Source organism: Mus pahari, chromosome 22, assembly GCF_900095145.1.
Source record: "Mus pahari chromosome 22, PAHARI_EIJ_v1.1, whole genome shotgun sequence".
Taxonomy (NCBI): domain Eukaryota; kingdom Metazoa; phylum Chordata; class Mammalia; order Rodentia; family Muridae; genus Mus; species Mus pahari.
The window spans coordinates 18,584,982-18,612,091 of record NC_034611.1 but is presented as its reverse complement, the minus strand read 5'-3'; the positions used below and the strand labels follow the sequence as shown (position 1 = coordinate 18,612,091).

The 27,110-nt window shown below is 39.6% G+C and overlaps 1 protein-coding gene across 2 annotated transcripts in view; it reads right to left on the bottom strand.

The window, feature by feature from the left end:
- Clvs1 (clavesin 1) overlaps positions 1-27,110 on the bottom strand; it is a 189,726-nt gene that overhangs the window by 106,740 nt on the left and 55,876 nt on the right. The gene's annotated exons all lie outside the window — the stretch shown is intronic.

Genomic DNA, 27,110 nt, shown 5'->3' with positions numbered 1-27,110 from the left:
ACACATACCAAAAAAACAAAAACAACAACAAAAACAAACAAAAACAGATTCCGACATCCGCAGAGCAGGGGCTACACTACAAACCGAGGTAATATCTTCAGTACCCAGGCGCTCAATGAATCTTTATTGAACAAATGATGTGAAACCCCAGTCATGGATCCGTATTTGGATTAAATATTTTTTATTTCTTTTCTATGCTAGAACCTTGTAGAGAGTGTAAAAACACCCATGGTATTGTTGCTATGATTTTAGATCTGATTCATGGGTAGTAGAAGGAAAGAAAGAAAGAAACAAAGGGAGGGAGGGAGGGAAGGAGGGGAGGGAAGGGAAGGGAAGGGAAGGGAAGGGAAGGGAAGGGAAGGGAAGGAAGAGATAGGAAGAACAGCTTATTTTCACTGAAGGTCTACAGGTTGTGATTCAGATAGGAAATCACTTTGAGTACATCAGTAACTATGACAACAGGAAGACTTGAATACAAACTAGGACGATAGTTCTCAGGGGTTATGCATAAGTTTCCACATCACTGATCCAAATCACTGGCTGACTTTCATTTCTATAGTTTTCAGACACGAGGAAATGATAAGAGAAGCACACGCAAATGATCTAACTGTTACATCTAACTGCACATCTAATGTGTTGCAAGAGTTTCATAATCAGGGTCTTTGATGAGCTGGAAGATGTAAGCCTGGATGTCAAGTGTCTGTATATTCTATGATTTCCTTCAAGCTTTCATTAAAATCAGAAACTTCACTATATGAACTCACTGTCTAAGGGTTGGATTCCTAAGATGATCAGTCTGGTTTAGAGCCCTAACCATAATGTCTTCAGACTAGAGTTTGAGTATCTATGATTGAATAGGAGGCTGGTGATAAGCTCAGAGTTCTATTTCATGCTTGCAGCTATAAGTTAGTACGCCCTGTCTCTACTTTTAAAGATCATAGTTGGAGGGGGCTAGAAATGTGCTGCATATGTTGATAGGGATTGATGCCACTCCCACAGTTTGGAAAGAGTCTATGAAGAGACGATGGTTTGGGATAAGCCTTGAGTGAACAGGCTTTGAATGAGTAACTCAAGTAACAGAGAACAAGGTCTTTTAGGACAGAAGAAAAAAAAAATAAACAGCTTACTCTGTTTCTACTATCCGTCTCAAGTTCTCTGTCCTTGTTATCAAGCTAAAACTTTCCTTCCCTCAGTATACCTACTTAGATGAGACCTGAGGTATGGGGGCAGGGGAGCACTCGGAGTTTCCCACACCATCTGCCCTCAACTGTGCAAGCACAATGCTCACTGACCTGAACAACCTCTAGATGGAAATGGTGGCTCTCAAAGATTCTTCTTATTATTATTACTTCTTCTAAAAAGCATTGCCAACTTTAGATATACTGTGGTCTTAAAAACTTAGGGTAAGTTTTAAGGAGCTTCTTTTGATTATAGCTTGGTTTGACATTTACATTGTTAACCAGTCAACTTACTTAAGTCAGAAATACAGCTTTGTCTTATGAAGGAAGATGGATTTCAGGGGAATATGGAACCAAAAATCTATGTGTTTAGGTGATTTCACATGGTAATATGGAAATACCTGGTGTTAAGCTGGAAATAACCATTGGGGTACCTGGAAATCTGAGCTTGGATAAGCATTCATAGTAAGAGCAAATATAGAAAGACAACCAGGGCTGAGAAACTGAGTTTTACATAAACCCTACAGACAGCACTGAAAGCGAAGGAAGAAGAATTAAATAAATAACTAAAGGTGAAAAGATCAAGGCAGAATAGTTTAAGAAAAAGAAGAGAATGTTTTAGCAGCAAGGTAAACTTCATTTATTTCTCTATCACTGACCTCAAATTCTCATGTCCTAATTACTTATTAAAGGCACAGTTCCTTATCTATGTGACTTGTCTTGATTAATTTCATGTAGACAGAAACAAAATGGTTCAAGTTCTTAGTCGTGTTCTTCAAGGACCTGTCATGTCATCCTGGTCTCTTACCCTTTTACTAATACCCATGGTCAAACCATACCACAGCTAGAATGATGGATTGAGAAAGAGACATAAACAGGGAAGTGACACCCTAAATGACTGTCGAGTCTCCACAGGAAGTAGAGATAACTGTCTAAACCTTGCCTAGATGAACAAAAGACAGAAGAGCAGGAATTAACTACTGCTTTTTAGTGTTGGTATAGTTAGTTATGCATCAATAACTGTCCAAGACAAGAAGATGGTTTTCAAAGCCAGGGCAACAGAAAGGTTTAGGAGAATGGGAAAGGAGAAGTAACCAACATGTTCATAATAAGATGTTGTTTAGTTGTTTGGTTGATTAAGTTTCTGAAACTGTGTTCCACTATGAATCCCAGAATGGACTCAGATTTCCACTCCTACCATTTCAGTCTCCTAAGTGCTGGAAATCAATTTGTGAACCAAGATTCCCAGCAACAGAGTTTGTCTTGAACAAGATTTGAGAAAGCACTTAATTTGACAGTTGGAGATATTGACAGTTATAAAGATATTGAAAAATTAACTATTCTCGATCTTATTTTACTTAAATCAGAGCTGTGTCTCTTCCCATAGCATAGTCACTTGTGTCGACTTCTAAGAAAAGATATAGAATTCTGTCTAAAAACCACTAAACCTATCAGAAGACCAGAATTTAGAGCAGACATCAGCAGGAAGAAAAATGTTATTAGATGAACCCGGAGAAATAAAGTGAAAGGAACTTAGACTCAATTTCCCTTCCAAACATTCAGGTTGTTGGAAATTGGTTCTAAGGCTTTGATTCAATCAAGAATCTGCATGTCTAGACACTGAAGATCCTTGTACCCAACTGATTTTTGATCGATCAATAAAGATGCCAAGGACTAATGGTTGGACACAGGGCGGCACACTTAAGAGTTGCATGGGTGAAGACATAGAGAGGAAAGGACAGAATCGCCATGACTTGGGGTAGAAGGATGGCATGCAGAAGTGGCAGAAAATAAAGCCAACCAGCCACGTGAGACTTTAGGAACATGGCCACTGACCACTTCCCCGATTGGGCCTGAGGTAGCAAGGGAAGGTTTAGGAGGGGCCAGCCTTTGAGGTAGCCAAGGCATTTTAAAAATAAGCTTGTGTGTGTGTGTGTCTGTCTGTGTGTGTGTGTGTGTGTGTGTGTGTGTGTGTGTGTTTCATTCACAGATTCAAAGATAGCTCCTGGGCAGGTGTGCGAGTGTGACCCACCAAAAGCCAAAGTGGTGAAGCATAAACACACCCTACATTAGGTGCTTCACTTTCCTGCAAGAACTGCTGGGGCAGAGAGGGGCCAGATGAAACAGGTGTTCTGAGGGTTCATTGGTACGGAAGCCTTGCTGCTTATCTTTGGCAGAAATATACCCTTCATATCCTGCATCCTTGACCTCTTCATATAAATCCCTCCACATTCCCTTCCTCTTTCCTCTTGGTAATATGCTTCATTTGTGAAACACTCCTGGTTATTTGAAAATTAAAATAGCAATTAAACTAAATGATTTATGTAGGTAATCCACCCTGAAAGATTTGGAGTGTACCTTCCCACTCCATAAATACTGGCCGAGCATGTCGACGCCCTCCAAAGGGTGGGGTAAGGAGAAGAGTCATCACTAGAGAGAGATGTGGACACAGCCAGAGCCAGGAGACCAAAGGAGGTATCACCAGAGAGAAACCATAAAGGGTATTTTCTTGCTATGATGTCAAAAATGGTACTTTATTTCTAGAACTGTCGTCATCCCTCCCCGTCATACTGTCAGAGTGATAGTGAGGCAAACACTGAACCCACTTCACTTGAAGGACATTCCCCAAAACAGGCGGCCAGGATTTCAGCACAGTTGTGAACTATGTCAAAACACAGGGAAACTCCGAACAACTGTCACAGCTTAAAGGGATCTAAGGGATATGACAGCTAAATGTAACACAGTTTCTTGAATGAGAGCCTGAGACAGAATTTTTAAAATAACTGAGAAGATCTGAAATATGTATGGAACATAGTGAAGAATAGTAACTTAATTTAATTATTTCTTTGTTACAAATACCATAGACTAATTTCAGATGCTAATCCTGACAAACCAGTCTCATGCAGAACGGCAAGTAAGTCTCTATGGCATCTTCACCATAATTTGTAACTCAAAATTCTTGCAAATATTACCATTTTTTTTAAAATTACATAGACTTGCTGTACCTTGTAGTTTGTTGCCATGGGTCTACATGCTTTAAAACAGTGTCTAGACAAACCAAAACGGTCACTGACAATTCAACCTAAGGCAAATTGTGGTTGGAAGAACAGAAGCCATTTTCAGAGTGTCTCCACCAGATGAACTGATGTAGACATGGGTTGTTTAACTCTAATAACCCAGAGAAAAAAAGACTACATTTTGCCTGCAGTCACAATTAGATTAGATTATTTTAGCGTGTGTCTCAGAATGAAATAACAGATGAAAGGGGGTATTTGCATTTCATCCATTCTCTCCACAATTTGCATAGCTTTTGTAATTTCAGAATTTAGTAGGAGATTCTTTAACTTCATGTGAAAGCACCATGTGGACTGCAAATTACCAAGGAAATGTCACAAATTATCCTAAAAAGAGAACCTTTTGGAATTTCCCCATGAGGATTTTAATTAACTAGGACTTAGCAGTGGGTTTTAGCAGAACTTTCATCATCCTACTGAGACTACCTAGAGACTATTAATGTAGATTATTTTAAGGTTGTCTTGTGTTTATAGTTCTATTGTTATTTAACATCACCCTTTAAGGTTTTAAAAATCTAATACAAGTAGGAAACAAAATGATGTAAACTAGGAGTTACCAATTAAAAGGTGTTTAACTTTTAAGAACTGACTCATTTGTCTTGACTTTGTTCGAAGACTTGAAACCCAAGGCTTGTACTATATAAGAAAAATATGTGAACAGATGACCATGTAGGGGCATGATGAGATTATAAATAATACTTGTCCTTGAGAAGAGTGTTACAGTTCTCAGCCATTTCCATATCCACAGTGCATATTCCTGTAGTAATTTTTCCATTGTAGTGAGATGTCATTAATATTTGTAGTTAAAGCTCTCACGTCAATTCCAATATTTACCAGTGTGATTAAATATGAATGTTTTCCTTAAGAATTTTAAAGGTCACAGCTGGGCGTGGTGGCGCACGCCTTTAATCCCAGCACTCGGGAGGCAGAGGCAGGCGGATTTCTGAGTTCGAGGCCAGCCTGGTCTACAGAGTGAGTTCCAGGACAGCCAGGGCTACACAGAGAAACCCTGTCTCGAAAAACCTAAAAAAAAAAAAAAAAAAAAAAAAAAAAGAATTTTAAAGGTCACTATTACCTCACTAGAGGGTAGGCCAGAGACATGAACCCCAGAAAAAACCACCCTCCATCCCACCCATAAACACTTAGCATAACTCCATCTGCCCCTCTGCTCTTCATCACCATATTCTGGTCCAAACTTGATGGAAGTCTTCTACTCCACCAGAGGTCAGGCTAGCATCCTGAAACCCTAGGGACCAGGCCAATTCCCTGAAATCCAGGCAGAAAACCCCTACCACACCAGAAGCCTGGCCAGCATTCTGAATCTTAGAGGCCAAGTACATCACCCAACTCCAGTCCCCAACTTTGACAGCAAACCATTAGAAGTCCAACCCCCAACTTGGGCAGAAACCCTCTACCCCATCACAGGCCACTCCAGCCAGAAGACAAGGAAGGAAACAGAAACCAAAGAAGAAAATACTCATCCAACAAAGACAACCAAGAAATTAGCACCTAGACCTATAACCAATCCAAATCCAAATGACTAAACATCAGTGTTAACAACATAATGAATAACAGTCAGGTCAATATGTCACCACCAGAGGACAGCCATCTTACTACAGCAAGCCCTGAACACATACCTAAATCACAAGAAAACAACATTAAAGCCAACTTTATGAAGATGTTAGAGATCCATAAAGAGAAAATGAATAAATCCATTAAAGAAAACGAGGAAAAGACAATCAAAAGATTGGAGAAAATGAATCAATCCCTTAAAGAATATCAAGGAAGCCAAGAAAACAAACAAACAGTTTAAGGAAATAAATAAAACCATTCAGGATATGAAAATGGAAGTAGAAGCAATAAAGAAAATACAAACTGAGGGAACTCTGAAAATGCAAACTGGGTAAGTGAGCAGGAACTACAGAAACAAACAATACAAACAAAGTAAAAGAACTGGAAGAAAGAATTTTTAAAAAGTAAAAGTAAAAGAAGTGGAAGAAAGAATTTTAGGTGCTGAAGATACAATAGATAAAGGAGATGCCTCAGTCAAAGAAAATGCTAAATTGAAATTTTTTCTGACATAAAATATCCACAAAAATTTGAAAAGACCAGCATAGAAATAATAGAAATAGAAGATGGAGAAAGTGGCCAGCTCAAAGACCCAGAAAACATTTTTAACAAAATCATAGAAGAAAAATTTTCTAACTAAATGACATGTTTATAAAGGCTCAAGAAGCTTACAGAACACCAAATAGATTGGACTAGAGAAGAAAGTTCACTTACCACATAATAATCAAAACACTAAATAGAGAAGGAAGAATACTAAATGCTGAAAGAGAAAAAGAGAAGAAAGAATAATAAATGCTGAAAGAGAAAAGTGCCAAGTAACATATAAAGACGGATTTATTAGAATTAGGCCCAACTTCTCAATGTAAAATCTAAAAGACAGAAGAGCCAGGACTCTAAGAGACCATTGACTCCAGTCCAGAGTACTATACACAACAAAACTTACAGTCACCATAAATGGAGCAAACAAGCTATTCCACAAAAAAGTCAAGTTTCAACATATCTATCCACAAATTCAGCCTTACAGAACGCACTAGAAAGAAAAGTACAACCCAATATGGTTTACTATACCCAAGAAAACACTGACAATAAATCAATATATAATCTCATACGAGTACCCAAGGAAGGAAACACACAAACACACACACACACACACACACACACACACACACACAACCACTTCCAATAAATACAACAAAATAGAAGGAATTAGAAATCATTGGTCATTTATATCTCTCAATATCAATGGATGCAATTCCCAATAAAAGACCCAGACTAACAGAGAGGATCTGAAAATGAGATTCATTCTTCAGCTGCATGCAAGAAGCATACCTCAGCATCAAACATAGATATTACCTCAGAGTAAAAGGTTGGAAAAAGATTTCCCAAGCAAATGCACCCTTGAAGCAAGTTGATAGAACTATTCTAATATCTAACAAAATAGACTTCAAACCAAAATTAATGAAAAAAAATGAGGAGAGATAATTTATATTAATCAAAGGAAAAATCCACCAAGATGATGTCTCAATTCTCAACATCTATGCCCCAAATGCAAGGGCACCCATATTTGTAAAAGAAAGCTTAAACCACACATCGAATCTCACATATTAGCAGTGGAAGACTTTAATACCCAACTCTCACCAGTGAACAAGTCACCAAGACAGAAGCTAAACAGAAAAGTAATTAAGTTAGCAGATGTTATGAGTCAACTGGATCTAACAGATATCTACAAAACATTTCACCCAAACACAAAAGACTATACCTTCTTCTTGACAATTTATGGGCCATTCTCCAAAATCCTGCTGCATCCTATCAGACCATCGCAGATTAAAGATGGAGTGCAACAATGACAGAAACAACAGAAAGACTACAAAGTCATGGAAACTGAACAACTGTATACTGAATGACTACTGGGTCAAGGTAAAAATAATGAAGGAAATTAAAGACTTCCTAAAATTCAATGAAAATGAATGCATAACAAACCCAAACTTATGGGACATGATGAAAGCTATGCTAAAAGGAAAATTCATAGCACAAGGTGTCTTCATAAAGAAGTTGGACATATCTCATACGAGCAACTTTACAGCACACCTGAAAGGTCTAGAACAAGAAGAAGCTAGCACAGCCAAGATGGGTAGACTATAGCAAATAGTCAAATTGAGTGTGGAAATCAATAAAATAGAAACAAAGAGAAGAACAGAAAGAGTCAGTGAAACAAAGAGTTGGTGTTTTTTCTAGGAAAAAAAAAAAGTGTATCTAAACCATTTTCCAAACTAACTAAAAGACACAGAGAAAATATCCAAATTAACAAAATAAAAAACAAAAAGGGGGACATAGCAACAGACACCAAGGAAATCCAAAAAATGATCAGGTCATACTTCATTCAATTGAAAAATCTAAAAAAAAATGGACAATTTTGTTGATGGATACAACTTACCAAAGTTAAATTAAATTCATATAAACAATTTAAACGACCTATGATGCCCAAGAATATACAAGGTATCATTAAAAATTTCTCAACCAAAAAAAAAACCCCAGGGCCAGATAGCTTTAGCACAGAATTATACCAGATTTTCAAAGAAGAGTTAATACCAATATTCCTCAAACTATCCCACAAAAAAAGATATAGAAAAAACTTTGCCTAATTCCCTTTATAAGGCCACAGTCATCCTAATACTTAAACCACACAATGATTCAACAAAGAAAATTACAAACCAATTCCCTTCATAAACATAGATGTAAAAATACTCAATAAATTACTTGCAAATCGAAGATCATCTGTCTTGATAAATAGGCCTTACCCCAGAAATGCAAGAACGATTCAACATATAACAATATATTGATGCAATACACCATATAAACAAACTGAAAGAAAAAAAAACACACACGATCATCTCACTGGATACTAAAGAAGCCTTTGAGAAAACCCAACATCCTTTCATGATAAAAAGTCTTGGAAAGATCAGGGATACAAGGAAACCTAGAAGTCAGGAAACACACACCTGACTGTTATAAAGAAGCCAAAAATAAGCAAAAAAAAAAAAAAAAAAAAAAACAAAAAAAAAAAAAAAAAAAAAAAAAAAAAAAAAAAAAAAACAAGCATTTTTTCTTTCATTCATTCATTTATTCATTCATTCACTTCACATCCCAATATCAACCACCTCTTCCTCCCAGTGCCTCTTCACACAGNCACACACGATCATCTCACTGGATACTAAAGAAGCCTTTGAGAAAACCCAACATCCTTTCATGATAAAAAGTCTTGGAAAGATCAGGGATACAAGGTAACATATAAGTCAGGAAACTCACACCAGACTGTTATAAAGACACCAAAAATAAGCAAAAAAAAAAAAAAAAAAAAAAAAAAAAAAAATCCAAAAAGAAACAAAAAACAAAACAAAACAAAAACAAAATAACAAGCATTTTTTCTTTCATTCATTCATTTATTCATTCATTCACTTCACATCCCAATATCAACCACCTCTTCCTCCCAGTGCCTCTTCACACAGATCATCTCCCTTATCCCCTCTCCTTCTCTTCTGAGAAGGGAGAGGCCCCCTGTCTTGGTATCTCACACCCCCAACCTGCAGCACATCAAGTCACTGCAGAACTAGGGACATCCTCTCCCACTGAGGCCAGACAAGGCATCACAGTTAGGGGAATGGGATCCACAGACAGGCAACAGATTCAGGGACAGTCCCCACTCCAGTTGCTGGAGGTTCTGCATGAAAATCTAACTGCACATCTGCTAATATATGTCTAGGGGGGTGGCTAGATTCAGTTCATGCCTGCTCTTTGGTTGGTAGTTCGGTCTCTGGGAGCCCTCAAATATCAAAGTTAGTTGATTCTGTTTGTCTTCTTGTAGACTCCCTGTCCTCTTTGGGTCCTGCAATCCTTCCCCCAATGCTTCCTCAAGACTCTGATATTTGGCTGTGAGTCTCTACATCTGTTTCCATATGCTGCTGGGTAGAGCCTCCAGGGGACAATTATGCTAGGTTCCTGTCTGCAAACATAACTGAGTATCATTGATAGTGTCAGGGATTGGTTCTTGCTGATGGGATGGGTTTTAATTTGGGCCAGTTATTGAAGAATGCAAGTAGATTCATATTTATCACCCTGCATAAAACTCAAGTCCAAGTGGATCAAAGACTTCAATGTAAAACTACATACATGAAATCTAATAGGATAGAAAGTGGGGAATGGCATGACAGGGATAGTGCAATCACAAATTCTCAACACTGTGATTTCCTAAACAAGACCAGAATAATGACACCACCAGTTACCGTGCTGGTGTAGATTAAGATTTCACAAGGCCAACCCTAAATGAAGAGCTACAAGCAGTCAATGGCTATTGACAGGAGACTCGGTCTTCTCCAGACACAACCTCATGATGGATTATACAATCCATAGCAGTCATCTCTGAACATACATACACAGAGAGCAACACTAAATGAGTTCAATAAGATAAGAAAAAAGTGTGCATGTGCAACAGAATAGTTATTTAAAAGGTTATTAAATTTGGAAGAGAAGAAGAGGACTAAGGAGTTAAGAGGGAAAGACGGTAATTATATAATCACAGTACTCAAGTATGAAATTCTCAGTACTGTAGTGGTTTGAGGAGAAATGCCCTCATAGATTCATGTGTTTGAGTGCCTTGGGCATAGGGAGTGGCACTATTAGGAAGTGTGTCACTCCGTATGTGGGCTTTGAGGCCTCTGATGCTCGGGTTCCACCCAGTGTGGAGGAAAGCCTCCTCCAGGAAGCCTTCAGATCAAGATGTAGATCTCAGCTCCTTCTCCAGCACCATGTCTGCCTGGACACTGCCATGCTTCCCACCTTGAGGATAATGGACTAAACCTCTGAAATTGTAAGCCAGCCCCGATTAAATGTTTGTCTTTATAAGAAGTGGCTTGGTCATGGTGTCTCTTCACAGCAATGACCCCAGTGAAGACAAATGAACATTTTAATTTTCAAAGTTTTACATGAAAAGGCATAAAATGATACTAAGCAATATCATGATAAAACTCTGCTACCAAAAAAAAATGGTAAGGAAATCGCTTCTTCATTGATGCAAAGCAGGTTTAAGAAGTTTCTGCAGACCACCCTGGCAGGCTTTCTGTCTCTTTTATAGAAGCAGAAAGCACAATGGTCATACCTGCCAATCAGAAGCATTTGAAATGAAGCACTGCGACTCTAACCTGCTGTTTCCTTCTTTGCATTTGTTTACACAACAATAATACAAATTGTGTGGGTGGGTATGCACAGGCATGTCATGCACAATCGCTTCGCTTATAGTTCATTCTCCTTTGGTTTAAATGAAGACCAGGTTGAATAAATAAAGACACAATATTGTGTCACATTTGGCCCTAGTCTTCTAACCCTTCCTAGAATTTCAGAAAAGGTCGTGAACAGTGAGTGCATTTGCCCACTGACTTTAGCAGTCTCTCCAATGCATTACGAGTGCATCAGCCTTCTTATTCAATAGTTCAATGCATGATTAATCAATGTCTTTTACCTCATATAAAACTGTTTTCCATACCATGCATTCTCTTTATGTTTTTCCTTCACTTAACTGCTCCCAGATCCTCACCGCCTTCCTACCAACCCAACTCCATGCCCTTTCTCTATCTCTCTTTAATGAATAAACAGGAAAACAACAAAAACAAACCAAAGAAACCAGAAACTCTTAAAAAGGAAGAAGAACCATGCATACAGATGCACACACACACACACACACACACACACACACAGACACACACCAAAAGAACAAACACTAAACCCATAAAACACAAGATCTGTTTTATATAAACCATCATATACAAGTAAAAGCTACCTATAATACCCCAAAAGGCCCCAACCAAAGCAGTATGTGATAAAACTGGAAAAACTCAATCCGTATAAAGAATCAGAAAACCTTTGGGCATGAAGGGTAACAAGGTCATTAAAGGATGTTTGGAGTTTGATGGATTCAGGTTCGAGTCGCGGTTTCTCCTCTTGAGCTTGGTACGTTTCTGTCTTACCTGCATCTCTGAGGAAAGATCACATCACACAATGCCCTAGCACATGAAAGCAACATAGAGTGGCTGCCTCCTGTTTGGAAGATTCTGGTCCTCTGGTGACTTTTAATTTTGCATGAGGAAATATGGGATCAGACAGGAAGTATTAGTGGTTTACAGTCTGCTTGGCGTAAGAAGAGTTCACTTCAGACTGAGAGTTTTCAGAAATTCTTTAATGGGTCTAGGAAGAATGGGAAGGATCAGTTAAGACACTGGACTTGAAAAGCCAAGGGCAGAAAGAGCTATATGAGCAAGCATCCGGTGAAAACATTGTTCTTTGTAACAACCTAGTTCTGTGGAATGAGGCAAACACTTATTAAAAGTGAGGCAGAAATGTGTTGAGATGATCCATCCACCTGCAGTCTGCCTTCTGGGACTGCTCCTTAGTGAGCGCATCAGGAGAAGGGCAATGCTGGCAGCTGGGTACATAGAGACCCAGATGGTCAGCTGGGGTTTGGGTAAGACCAGGGTCTACAGACAAGCTTAGTTAGGAGGTGACTGCTACACAGGAACCAAAGAAATGGGAGATGTAAGAAACACCAAGACATGTTCCTGTCCAAAGGAAGAACAGGGACAAATAAAATGGAGCCGAGACTGAAGGAAAAGCCGTCTGGGAACTGCCCCACCTGGGGATCCATCTTGTCTGCAGACACCATACCCTACACTGTTGCTGTGGCCAAAAGGTGCTTGTTGACAGGAACCTGGTGTAGCTGTCCCTTGGGAGGTTTGTCCAGCAATCAACCAATACAGATGTTGATGTTCTCAGCCAACTATCAGACTGAGCTCAGGGACCCAGGTGAGGGAGCTGGTGGAAAGACTGGAAGAGCTGAGGGGATTTGCAACCCCATAGGAAGAACAACATCAGCTGGCCGGACCACCCAGTGACCCCAGAGACTAGACCACCAACCAAAGAGTGTCCCTAGAAGGATATATATGTAGTAGAGGATGGCCTTGTCTGACATCAATGGGAGGGGAGGCCCTTGGTCCTGTGGAGGTTTGATGCCCCAGTGTAGGGGGATGATAGAGGAGTGGGGCAGGAGATGGTGGATGGGTGGGGAACAACACCCTCATAGAGGCAAAGGGGAAGGAGGAGAGGGCAGATGTGGGATTGGGGGGCGGGGGCTGTGGAGGGGCAACCGGGAAGTAAGATATCATTTGAGATATAAACGAATGGAATGATAAAATAAAATAAAATAAACCACCAAGACAGTCCTCAGGACTCTCTATGCAGAGGGATGCATGGTGGTATTGCCTAGGATGAGAGGAGCTCCAGAAGGCAGGAAGTGAGTAGAATGGCTGCAGCACACTCTGGTACTTTAGTATTAATGTGACCAGGAGGCATTCCTGTCACAGGAGAGGAAAGCCACTGTAAGTCGGCACTGTCTTCAAGGGAAATGATTTATTATCCTCCTTTTACCATAAGCATACCTGCCTCGGTGGGCTGCTCCATGAGCTCTCGCAGAGTTGTAAGCCTTGTGTATTTCCCTCTAAGTCCTAAGCAATCACTAGCTCTCTCACATAGCGGAAGCTCAATAAATAATTGCTGGTGACGGAAGGAAGGAAGGCGAGCAGCGAGCAGCGAGCAGCGAGCAGCGTGCGCACATATTTCAAGGCACTGCAGACAGAGCCATCCCACGCTCTCGCAGCAGCTGCAGTCCTTTGCTTGTCACTGGTGCCTGATGCATGCCCTTCTATTTTTTCTGATCCTGGGTCAGATTAAGGGAGAGTGATTTGCTACTGAGCACCACAGGCACAAGCAGGAGAAAGGAAGCAGGCCTTTCTGGCCTGCATTGCTTGTTTTCTTTTCTTTTTTTCTTCCTGAAGTCGCTTGGTTGTTCCCAAACCTTTTGATTCAGTAGATCCTCTCACCTCGGTCTCTCAGTAGCTCAGTGCCACCATACTTGGCTTGATTAAGCTGACTGTACTTGAATTCACACAAGGTTTTGTGTGGGGGTAGATGAGGTCACTGAGGAACCAATACTATAGAACAGTAATAGTAAATGCTTTGTACATTTTTATACACAAGAAGGCTGGTGTGTCATAGTATTTTGTTTGACGAGAAAGAGCTAGTCCCCCAAAGACGCCCCCCCCCCGTCATGACACCGGAAATGAAACCGAGGAGGGGGGCAACCTCACTCAGCAATATTCATTAAGCAGAGAGAATTTTAAAATTAAATAAATAAAAAATAAAAGCCTCCATGGAAGTGAGCATTCTATCCATTATTAAAGTGGGATGAAAATTGGATTTCATGCTTGTCTATTTTGGTAACTCCCTTGGCTGACAAGTATCATAAAAGTAAAAATTAGGAAGAATGTCAAGAATGCAAACGAGCACTTAATATAGTTAAATACGCACTGTTTTTAGTTCTTCGGCTCTGGCCACTCTGCCTCCCACTAGAGCTTCTCAAACAAAGATTTTCCTACATTTATTATCCAAAAGCACGCAGTCACTTACCAAGTTCCTTGGCCTTCCTGTATGATCGCTGTGGGTCATCTCACAGTGGAGAGCTCTGTCACTCTTAGTGTGTCTCTCTCTGTCTCTGTCTCTCTGTCTCTCTGTGTCTCTCTGACTCTGTCTTTCTCTCATAAAACACCACCACCACCACCAGCATCACTACCGTCATGTTTACATACTTCTTCACTGAGAGTCCACAAGTCTTTACTGAGCACTAGATAGACAGCTAGCATCATATTCACGAGAGCAGGGTCACAAACATCACTGCCCGTGTAGGCACTGGTGGAGTTCAGTGTGCAGGCACAGAACTAGTAACTGTGTTTACGATAATGTACCAGTCACTCCTTAAAGCGGCATATTCTTTTTTTCCTGAGTTGATCCGACTCAGAACCATAAATTCACTTTCCAGTTAAGAGACCTGATAACAAGCGAGATGACATGTGAGGCAAAGACTTGTGGGATGGTACCATAGTGCTTTGAGTGATCCCACACTCAGATCCTTCCTTCTTGATGACACTTGGCAGTTGCTTCTAATCAGCAATCAGGAAATAGCTACTCAAGGTAACCAATTCTGAAAATAGTGTGCCAGGCAACTCAAGTTAAATAGTATACTAGAAAAATGACCTATAATACAGACTGCCATAGAAGGCTCACCGGTAATGAACTGAGAGTATATTGTATCTCATCTCAGTATTTTAATTTGTTCAGAAAATTGCCTACTGAAAACAAAATCTCCGGAGGTTTGTCCTCAGTAAAGAGATCCATACATTTGGAAGAGTCACAAGATCTAAAAGTCAAGAGAAACTCAGGCTCTAAAATTAGTTGTCTATAACTAAATATCTGAGCCCTCCAAACTGTGAGTAATTCCCCCCAGTAAGAATATATAGGCTCCGAACTTAGAGACTCTGCCATCTGAATACAGGTTACAAAGTTAGTTTGTCATGTCTCCTTTTTAAGGCATCTAGCCTTCTTAATCACAATCCATGGAACCAAGAGCAACCGATGTGTTCATGAGACAGCACGGAGAAGCCACAGGAGAATATTAATATACTTACGTCATGGCCTAGCCCCACAGTCTTCATAATGAATGCAACTGTGTGCTGCTTTCTAAGTTGCCATTTTCTCCCTGCTGCCACTCCTCAGTGATACCTTCATGACACCTTGAGATGCGTGTGACCTTACAGCTCACAGACTCAGAGCGATGTGGCTTGCTGAGTACACGCTTTCCAAGTTACGGTGCCAGGAAGCAAGTCTAATGAAAGAATTCTTTGTCTTGACCATCTCTTATGCTTAAGGTTCCACAATAACAACTGTCACCCATGCCTTGGTTGTCCCCTGAAGCCAAACTGCATGTACTTTCATAGGCCAGAGGGAAGAAGCGTCCAGGAAACTCCACCAGCACTTCAGGAATGGAAGCTTTTTTTTTTTTTTTTTTTTTAAACTGGAAAGACAGTACATGGGTAGAGCCCAGAATACTGTAACTATGAGAGTAAATTGATATACAGAAACACAAATGATCTGCATATTTACATTAAGGCAGACAAATGGAAATCTTAGCTTTACCATAAAAAGAAGCCCTAGGTATGCCCTACACACAGTTGAGCCAAGAAGATTTAAAAAAAGTAACAATTTGATTTTTTAAATTCATACTATTTGTTCATCAGTTAATTTTCTTGTGTGTGTGTGGGGTGGGGGTGCATGTGTGTAGGAGGTCAGTGGATATCTTGAAGGATTTGGGCATCCTCTACTCACTGTTGACCATATGGGTTCGCCACAATGTCTCATGAACCAGTGAGTTGGGAGTTCTGTGGCCCTGCTTTCTGCCCTGTCTTTTTATAAGTCAGAGAGAGTGGGGCGAGGAGAATATTTAATATCAAAATTCTAACATAAAATAATGCACATAGGGCAATGCACCTCACCTATCAACATAAAGTAAACAGTATAACTGAAAGGGTGCTCCATGACTCCAGCCCCAAGCTCCTTTGGTCCACAGGTAACTTCCCATGGAAACTTTGATGCCTCCCTGAGAACTTATATTATAGGAGTGGTTAAAGACAACATTGGTTTCTTTAATTACACCATAGATTATCACTTCGAAGTTCTCTATGCAACTAGAGCCAGTAGTTATTATTTATTACTGCCATTTACTCTGTAGGAGACATTGTGAAGCCCCAGCAACATTTGTCTTATCTTCAAAACAGGTCCCAAGTATTCCACACCTCGAACAGCAAAACAGAACTTGGGAAACGCATTGCATATGCATATAAATACACCTATCTCTTAAATTCTCATAAAAAGACAAGGTGTATCTTTCAATTTGGGGTTTTTCCATAGAAGAAATTGGATTCCTTCATGTTACAAAATCAGAGATTGATAACAACTGGAAAACACTAAAAACTTGGGACCTACATTAGAAGATAAGTAGTTTAGTATCCAAAGAGGGAAAATGTTAATGTTCTGCATCTGGAAAAGTCTATCTTAAATTTTCTTTCCTGCTAAGGAATGCTAAGATTGACAAATAATTGTCTGTTTATCCAGCCACGATAATATATTCCCTAACTGTTCACACAGTCCATTCCCAAGAGAGCACACTAGATCTTTCTGTCTCTCTTCTGCATTCAGGAGACATTGATTGCTCCAAACCCTGTATAATTCTCTGCATCCCAAGACAACATATAAATACTCGCTGACTATAGAAATCTCAAGGACTGGGAAAGTACGGAGGCTGTGGATCATGACCGAGATTGGTTCTTACAGAATAGATTTGCAATTAAAATAGAACAAAGCAGTTAAAAATTTATTATTACAGTGACTTTTAAAAGGAACTGGACTCTCTTCTCTCTGCCTTCCTCCCCTCCCCTCCTCTTCCCTCCCCTCCTTTTCACTCCCCTCCTCTTCCCTCTCCTCCTCTTCACTCCCCTCCTCTTCCCTCTCCTCCTCTTCACTCCCCTCCCCTCCTCTCCCCTTCCCTCCCCACTTAGGGTACATCTGTTACTGTACACAGAGAGAAAGGGCATTGATGATTTTCACAATACTGGGAATGTTCCCAGCATTTGTTTGGCTGAAGCCAGTAATGAATAATAACCTGCAAAGTACAATAAATCCAGAAAAAGATCCCAAATGTCAGCCCACTCTTATCTTAGATAACGCGATGAAGTCCAGTTTCAGATAAACTCAATGAAACTGTTAAGGAACAATTCATTGCTCAATTGGAACAAGGATCATGAGTCCTGTGCCTAGTGTCCAGTGTTCCTGAGACTCAGACAACAATTCAGGGAAGAAATATGAACTGAAAGAGGAGACTGAACAATGCATGGAATCACGACCATTGCTTCTCTTTCTTCCCACCCATTTAGGACATTCTTCTTTTCGTAGCACTGACTCTCATCACATCTTTTTTTTTCAGAGAGTATACATTACTGAACTTTATTATTATTATTATTATTATTATTATTATTATTATTATTATTTTCTTTATTTACATTTCAAATGCTAACCCGAAAGTTCCCTATAACCCCCCCGCCCCTGCTCCCCTATCCACCCACTCCCACTACTTGGCCCTGGTCTTCCCCTGTGCTGGGTCATATAAAGTTTGCAAGACCAAGGGGCCTCTCTTCCCAATGATGGCCGAATAGGCCATCTTCTGCTACATATGCAGCTAGAGACATGAGCTCAGGGGGTACTCGTTAGTTCATATTGTTGTTCCACCTACAGGGTTACAGCCCCCTTTAGCTCCTTGGGTACTTTCTCTAGCTCCTCCATTGGGGGCCCTGTGTTCCATCCAATAGCTGACTGTGAGCATCTACTTCTGTGTTTGCCAGGCACTGNCATAGCCTCACAAGAGGCCACTATATCAGGGTCCCTTCAGCAGAATCTTGCTGGCATGTGCATTAGTATCTGGGTTTGGTGGCTGATGATGGGATGGATCACTGGATGGGGTAGTCTCTGAATAGTCCATCCTTTCATCTTAGCTCTAAATTTTGTCTCTGTACCTATATCCTTTCATGGGTATTTTGTTCCTTATTCTAAGGAGGAATGAAGTATTCACATGATGGTCATCCTTCTTGGTTTTCTTGTGTTTTGCAAAATGTATCTTGGGTATTCTAAGTTTCTGGGCTAATAGCCACTTATCAGTGAGTGCATATCTAGTGACTTCTTTTGTGATTGGGTTACCTCACTAAGGATGATATCCTCCAGATACATCCATTTGCCCAAGAATTTCATAAATTCATTGTTTTTAATAGCTGAGTAGTACTCCATTGTGTAAATGTACCACAGTTTCTGTATCCATTTCTCTATTGAGGGACATCTGGGTTCTTTCCAGCTTCTGGCTATTATAAATAAGGCTGCTATCTCATCACATTTTAAGTCTTGGGAAAGTTTTCATTTTCTTAAGGAGGCTTCTACATTCAGGAATTCACACTCTGTTTACCAGAAATCCTACCTCGATGCCCCTCTATGCCTGTGAGCTCTGATTCCAACACCAGTTTTCAGGAAGAATTCTGAAAAGCTATGCAAGGAGAATCTTCCATTGTGGATAGATAATTGAATTCCTCTTCTCTCTCGATCCATCTTTGAACTCCTAACCAAGTTCTTCTGAGTAAATGTTCATCTATTCCTCCATTGTGCTGCTCTGTACAAATGCTCTCTTGCTCTTCTTGCTTTCAGAGTCAAATTCAACCTTTCCTATTATAATATCCTTGACCCCTACTGATGTAGTTTTGCATGTTTTTTTTTAACCACACTTAAGTGTCTGGTGAATAATATTTCTTTTAGAGTACAATAAATGAATATCAAATATACACGTCCATGGCACAAGTCCTGTAAATAAATATCCCTAAATGGGCAAGTTGGCCTAGGCCGAGACAAAGAAGTTCTCTTTTCTGTGGATGACATCAAGGCATCCCTCACAGACTGCAAGCAGTAGAGATTGAATTGTTCTGTCTGCCATTAACACAGAACAGCTTTCCCCAGGGACTGACACCAAGGAAGATTTGTTGCATTTATTTGTGTTAATGAGCCTTGTTTAGATCCAAGGTCATCAATTAAATCAGTCTCTGAGACAGGAAAAGGCTAAGTTTCTTTGAGCTTCAGAGAATATACTTTGAGTAAATTGGTTGACTAGAGTAGTTTAGGACTACATGGGTGAAAGAAAGGGCCATGTGGACATCACATGAGTCAAGACTTTTCTGTACTATCCCTCATTCATTGAATGGACATACTCACATCTCCTCACCTGCAGATGCCTTGCTAACTTATTTGTCATCATTGGGATCCAGAATGGTGTTCTGAGAGAAACTCAACTGTAGCATTAATATTTAAGAAAAAGTCAGATTTTTTTTCAAGAATCTTTGGAAGAATTTTGATGTTCCACACTAGATACCTTGAAGAGACAATGCATACATTTCTTATTTCCCCCTACTGCAAAACCACCACCAAGAAGAGTTGTTGCTCTCCAGGTTACTTTTGAAACATCATACACAGGGTCTTTTCTTTCAGTGTGCAAAGTACCATGTTAGAGCACAGCCATCTCACAAGACAGTGATTGTGCAAGCACAAGATATGTCCTTATCCTGAGTGAACTTCACTTCACTTAGCTGGGCCTTAGAAGAAAGATCAAGGACAATATCTAACAATTACCATCTATGTACCAGCTACCATGTACCCCATATTTCACACATAGCTCACAACCACCCACTGGAGTGAATACAAGATCACACAAGTACAGAGAGGATGGCACTGAGAATAAACTGTCCTTTTTCTGTCATGGCTCTCTAAACAATTTAATACTCATCTATTTACACTGCACTAGGTATAATAATCAGTTAAGAGATGGTTTAAAGAGCTTCGAGGATGGATTTGGGACATATGTAAATACTAAGCCCCTGTTTCCCATTGGCTTTAGTATCTGTGGATCTAGTATTACTGTCATACAGACTCAACACAGTCTTCGGCGTAAGTCTGCACAATCATGCTTTGGAAAAAAAACAAATTAGGATGCACGGAATCATAAACAAATATGAACCTATAACTAGAGAACTTATAGTGGGCAGTTCAGAGCAATGGAAGTAAATTAGCTAGGATCAACTAGACTTTGGTCTGACAAACTTTGGAAAAGATACGATGGAAAATAAAATATGGCTGACCGTGGCCAGTGAAAAGTCAAATGGAGGCTGGCACACAAAACTGAGATGCCATATTGATGTGGCTGGGTACGAACAACTGACTTAGGAGAGAAGCAGGGGGAGGGAAGACTGATTTCTAAGCATTGGAAGACTTGCTCATCTTCCTCCTTTGCTTTCGGGGTTGAAAAGAAGGAAGTTATTAAATGACTATTTGAAAGATACAGATTGGAAGCAAGAATGTACTGTCACAAAGGGCTATTCATAATGTGAATGGGTTACCCAGAGATTTCAAATCAATTTCTCCGGTGACCTTAAGATATACAGAATTTTAGAGCTCTTCTAAAGCTTTCATCTTTATACATGAGAAAAGCTAAGACCCAGAGGACACAGCTAATAAATATCAGAGCCGCGATTTGAACTTCAGCGCCTGAATATCACTATGGGAAGGGACAGAAAAGATCATATAATCCCTAGGCAGACAGCAAGGTTTATTCTCGCCACCTTTTTTTATTAAGAAAATGTGCAGGCAAACAGAAAAGTTGAAAGGACAGTACAACAACACAGTTAGCATTTTATTCAAAAAAATTGTCAATATTTTCTAGAGCTGCTTGGTGTATGCAGCGTGAGCATCTACATAGCTGTGTGGGTACAGCTAAAGGGGGAGTTTAACAAAAGCCCTGCCTAACACGACCTTTTCAATTTATTCCCCATAGTGCGTTCTTACGTTTGGATCGTCTCGTTTTTCCTTGATGTTCCTGAACTTGTTCATCTTGAAATAGAGTGGGTTCCGGAGGCTAACATCTCTTCAGGTTGAGTCTTTCTGGACAAAATGTTTTCTATATAGATGGTGATGTTTCAGCATTTGAATCCATTGCCCACCCCAACTAGTGGGCAGTTGTTGCAAGAACTGTAACCAAGGAAGTCAAAGGCAGCATCAAAGCTTAGCATCAACTGGTGACAAGAATGAAGCTGTACTTCGTCTTGTATTCACTTGCCAGATCTATACTATGTCCCATAAAGCCTGGTAATTACTAAGATGTTCTTCATTTCTAAAGTGGTATCATCCTTGACATATCATATAAACAATGTCATTAAACCTTTCCAGATTGGCTTTTGCTTGCACTCAGCATAGTTACCTAAATTCCATCCAAGCTGGTGCATGTGTAGTAACCTGGTTCCTCTTATTGCTGAGGCATGTTCCATGCTGCTGACGTTCAAGGAGTTGAATCATTAAACCTATAGACAGGGACTGAAATGATTTAATTTGGGATTGTTACAAACAAAACTGACTGATTGTACACAGGGTTAAGGTGAGTAGAGGTTATAATTTATCTGAGCTGTGTGTTCAAGAGTAAAACTTTTGTGCCTTATAATAGTTGGATGCTTGCCACATTTAAGAAACTGCCAAGCTGAGAGGACATTTTCCAGCTCCCTGTACCCTGGCTCTGTTGCACCTTCAACAGTATGCGTCACTGGCTCTGCCCTTCCTTCCTTTTGGATCTGGGTCCTCAAAGTAGAGACAGGAACGTCTGACACTGAGCTGTATCCTCGGCCTAATACATTTTATTTGAGGCCCTCTGAGAGATGAACAGTGTTCTCTCGCTGACATCTTGACTTATATTCTATAGTGGCATTTATTTTTATTTTATGTGTCTGAGTGTTTTACCTTCATGTATGTCTGTGCATCATCGCATGTCTGTTGCCCTTGGGGATCAGAAGAGGATACTAGATCCCCCTGGAACTGGAATTATTAATGGTTGTGAGCCACCATGTAGATGTTGGGAATCAAATCTCAGTCGTCTGGAAGAGCAGCTAGTGCTCTTCATGGCTCAGCCTTCTCTCCAACTCCGATTTTATTAACTTCTAAAGCTGCCTCTTTGAGTTGGTTTCTCTGTACTTCTTTTCATTTCAAGAGGTTTTCTTCATCGTTCTATCTCTTCTGCTTCCTTGGGTTTATTTTCACACCATTCTCCCCTTCACTTTCTTGAGGGAACTTGGAATCTTGTCTTTGCATCCTTCCTCATTTTTCCATTAGTATATTGTACTGGATGACTCTCAGCAGTGCCTGCATGTGCATATGCGTGATATTAGGACATGTGTGTGCATGTTCTCCTACATACATGGAGGCCAGAGGAGGAAGTCAAGTGTCACACTCTACTGCATTCCTTCGAGGAAGGCTCTTTCACTAAACCTAGAGCTAGTCTAATGGCCATGCGCCCAAGCAACCCTCCTATCACTGACTCCTCAGTGCTGGGATCACAGGTGCCTATGTGGGGCTACATCTGGCTTTGGTTTTTCTTGAGTTCTGGGGATTTTAGCTCAGGTCCTCTGGCTTGGCAGCAAGCACTTGTATAAGCTGTCACATCCCCAACCCTCTCTTAGGAGCATTTTGCAGTGTTTGTGTTTGTGGATGCAGTCTATTTTCTTTTCTTTCATTTTTTTTAAAGATATAACTTATACTATCCTTCATTTTCACAAGTATCCAAAATTAGCAAGGCAATTCCAGCCTAGTCATAGATTTCCTCAGAGTCTGATCACTCTCTTACACATTTTCATATCTTACAACACGGGAAAACTGACTTCATCTAGAAATGGTTTAAGCTGCTACATCCTTCCAAATGTCATCCTGGGCAAGTCATGAAAATACATAGGCAATAACTATGGATTCTTGATGTTATTTGGCCTTCCTATAGCTCCCTTCTGGATTGCATGAACACCATTCCTTGACTCTTGCCCCTAAATGGCCATGCTGCCTTCTTGAGTCTCTGCTTTGTTAATGGTCATTGACAACTTGAGTAAGTTTAACATGCTTAGTGTATTAGTTAGGTGTGCCTTTGAATGTGTCTATGAGGGCTTTTCCAGAGAAAACTGGGAAATAAGATTCAGTCTAAATGTTGATGGCACCGCCCTCTAGGCTAGACTGCTGATCTAAATTTGAAAGATAAGCAGTCGAGATCTGGAATTTCCCTCTTTCTACTTTCTGCCTCATCCAAATGGAAAGAGTCCCAGCCACTTACTTCTACCAACTGGAACTCTGCCATGGCTCCCCCTCCTCCATCTTGGACTGTCTCCTCCAAACTATGAGCCAATAAATCCTTCCTTCCTGAAATTGCTTCTATCAGGTGTTCTGTTACAGAATGGGAAACCTGACTCGTGCAGTCATCTCTTCATTCTGCCTTTCTTCAACCTCCTCCCATCTGGTTCCCTTTCCAGTCTGCTTCCTCTCCAAAGACAACAGACTTAGGACATTACCTTAATTCTACAGTAACTAAACTCTGGTAAGGGCCTTCTTGATCCCTCAAATCATGGAGAAAAGTAAAAGAGAAAAACAGAGAGAGAGAGAGAGAGAGAGAGAGAGAGAGAGAGAGAGAGAGAGAGAGAGTAGATAGCCTGTGCGAGAGATAGGTGAAGTTCTCTTTTTGTATGAAGCTAGCTCTGTAGATAATGTCATTAATCCAGTTCAGCTGCCCATTTCTCTCTCAAGGACTAATCAGCCCTCATTAGAGCCCATTTTCTAACACAAGTGTATTGGGGCTCAATTTCTAAGACATGCCTTTTGGGGAACACATCCAAACACTGACACATTGCAGGAATGATAGGTATAAATTGCCTAGTATTATAAAACAAAATCGTCACATAAGAACTATACACTCGGAAACATACATTTAATTTATAAGTCAGTCTGGCCACTTTTAATAAATAGAGTTCCATATTGCCTTAGGACAGAGAACAAGAAAAAGGCTCCTCCCAGCTCTGCTCTTAACCTCTACTCTCCCATCAGCACCTGTGCTGAAACTACCCATGGACACCTTCTTTCCTAAAAACAAATGAAACAGTCTCTTTCACCTTACCAGATACAGTCTATTTTCATTTCATTAGTTGTATGAAAATTTTTAAATTTTCTTTGAGTTTGCCCCTTTGATTTGTGGACTACTTATAAGTATGTTGCTTAATTTCTATGTTTTTCAACTTTTTCTTTATTATCTTTCAACTTACTATACCATGGTGAAAGAGCATACTCACACAATATAAGATTTTAGTATATTAAGCCTTACTTTATGCCCATACATCTTTATTGATGAATGTCCCATAAACATTTGGAAATTGGTTTTCTAATACTAAGTGGTCATCCTTAAGAACATACATACGAACAATACTAAACAGACTCAAGTGTGTGTGTGTGTGTGTGTGTGTGTGTGTGTGTGTGTAACAAAAATAACTAAAGAAAAAAATTAATGAACTTTAGGGGAAAATTGGAAACACAGTTATAGTTGGGTGGATGGGAGAGAAGTGATATAAATTATATTGTAATTAAAAATAAAATAAATTTCTAAAATGTGTATCATGTTGTTGTTGGAAGAATGTTCTCTGTTCCATTTGTTAATGAGATCTTGGTTAATGGTGAGGTTCAGAGTTACCATATGTACGTGTAGCATTTCCTGGGAAGAGACTGAAATCCCCAAGTATAGCTATAGATGTATCCACATGTCTAAGCTTATGAATCTTTGCTTTGTGTGTCCAGAGATGCTTTTTCAGTTTGCACACACTTAGGCTTTTGAAATCATTAATAGCCCAATAGATTAATCTTTCTGTAATTATGAAACCTCTCTTTTGTTTACAGTAATATCTTTTTATCTCATCTAATTTATCTTAATCTAGCCATTTAAAAAATCTTTAATCATCTTTATATGACAGATTTTTCATCTTTTCTCCTTAAATTTACCAGTGTGACTGAATTTCAAGAGAATTTCTTATAAGCAAAATATTAGGGCATTTTAAAAATTCACTGAAAAAATCTCCATCTTTTAATGAGTGCATTAGACTAATGACATTTAACATAAATATTGGCATATTTGTGCTTCCTTGTCATTTTACTGATTGTTTCTGTTTTATTTTTCTGGTTATCACTTCTCAGTTTTCCCTTTTTTTATTTTCCTCTGTGCTTCTTAGATTCTTAGATACCTTTTAGAATTGCATCTTGATTCTTTTACAGTGGAATTCATTGTCCTTCTTTATGATTTGTGTATTTGTATGTTTGTGGCTGTATTACAGTAGCTACATCATAACAATGATACCCTTGTTGGTCCACAGCTCTTGTGGTTCTCACAGATCATCTCCTCCTAATCTCCCTTAACCTACTTGTCCCTTTATTCTAACCCCCAACTCAAGCAGGTAACCCTGATAATTCGCAGGCCACACCTGGCAGAAACCAAAAATCCCTTATGAACATAGATGCAAAAATACTTAGAAACCAAATCCAAGAACACATCAAGAAGATCATCCACCATAACCAGGTAGGCTTCCTGACAGAGATTCAGTAATGGTTTAATATACGAAGATCAGTCATTGTGATATATCATATAAACAAACTGACAAACAAAACAAATCACATAATCATTTCACTAGATGCAGGAAAACCCTTTGATAAAATCCAACACTCCTTCATTATAAAAGTCCTGGAGAGATTAGGGATACCTGGAATATACCTAACATAATAAAAGCAGTTTATAGCAACCCATAGCCACCATCAAATTAACTGGAGAGAAACCCAAAACAATTCTACAAAAACCAGGAGCAAGACAAGGCTGTCCACTCTCTCCATATCTATGCAATACAGTACTTGAGGTTATAGCTAGAACAGTTAAGACAACTGAAGGAAATCAAAGGGGTACAAATGGAAAGAATTTAATGGATCTTTATTTCCAGATAATATGATAGTATACATAAGTCACCTTTAAAATTCCACCAGGAGTTCCTAGAGCTGATAAACATTTTCAGCAAAGTGGATGGATACAAGATAAACCCACAAAAATCATTAGTCCTACTACATACCGAAGGCAAACTAACCGAGAAAGAAATCAGAAAAATAATACCTTTCACAATAGCCTCAGATAATGCAAAATATCTTGGGGGTAACTATAACCAAGAAAGCGAAATTCTTGTATAATAAAAATTTTAAGCCTTTGAAGAAAGAAATTAAAGAAGGTATCCGAAGATGGAAAGATCTCCCACACTCATGGGCTAGTAAGATTAGTGTAGTAAATGGCTACTAAAAGCAATCTATAAAGTCAATGCAATTTTAAAATTTCAACACAATTCTTCACAGACCTTGAAAGGAAAAGTCTCAACTTCATATGGAAGCACGAGACATCCAGGATAGCCAGAACAATCCTGAATAATAAAAGAACTGCTGGAACCATCAGTATCCCTAATTTCACATTGTACTACACAGCGCAATAATAAAAACCACATTGTATTTGCATAAAACAGACATGAAATAAAATTGAAGATCCAGACCCAGGCCTAAGTCCACACATGTAAGGACATCTGATTTTTTTTTTTTTTTTTAATAAAGAAGCCAGAGATACACTTTGGATAAAAAAGCGTCTTCAACAAATGGTGCTTGTCATAGTGAATGTCTGCTGTAGACAAATACAAATAGATCCATATTTATCTCCCTGCATGGAAATCAAGTCCAACTGGATCAAAAACCGCAACAACAAAACAGATTCCCAACGATATGCTGCTACACTCATAGACTGGTGCCTTCTTCACCCATAATTGAAGAGGCATTCTCCTGAGGTAGATGGGAACAAATATGGAGATTCACAGCCAGAGAGAGAGGAGAGAGGGGAGAGAGGGGAGAGAGGGGAGAG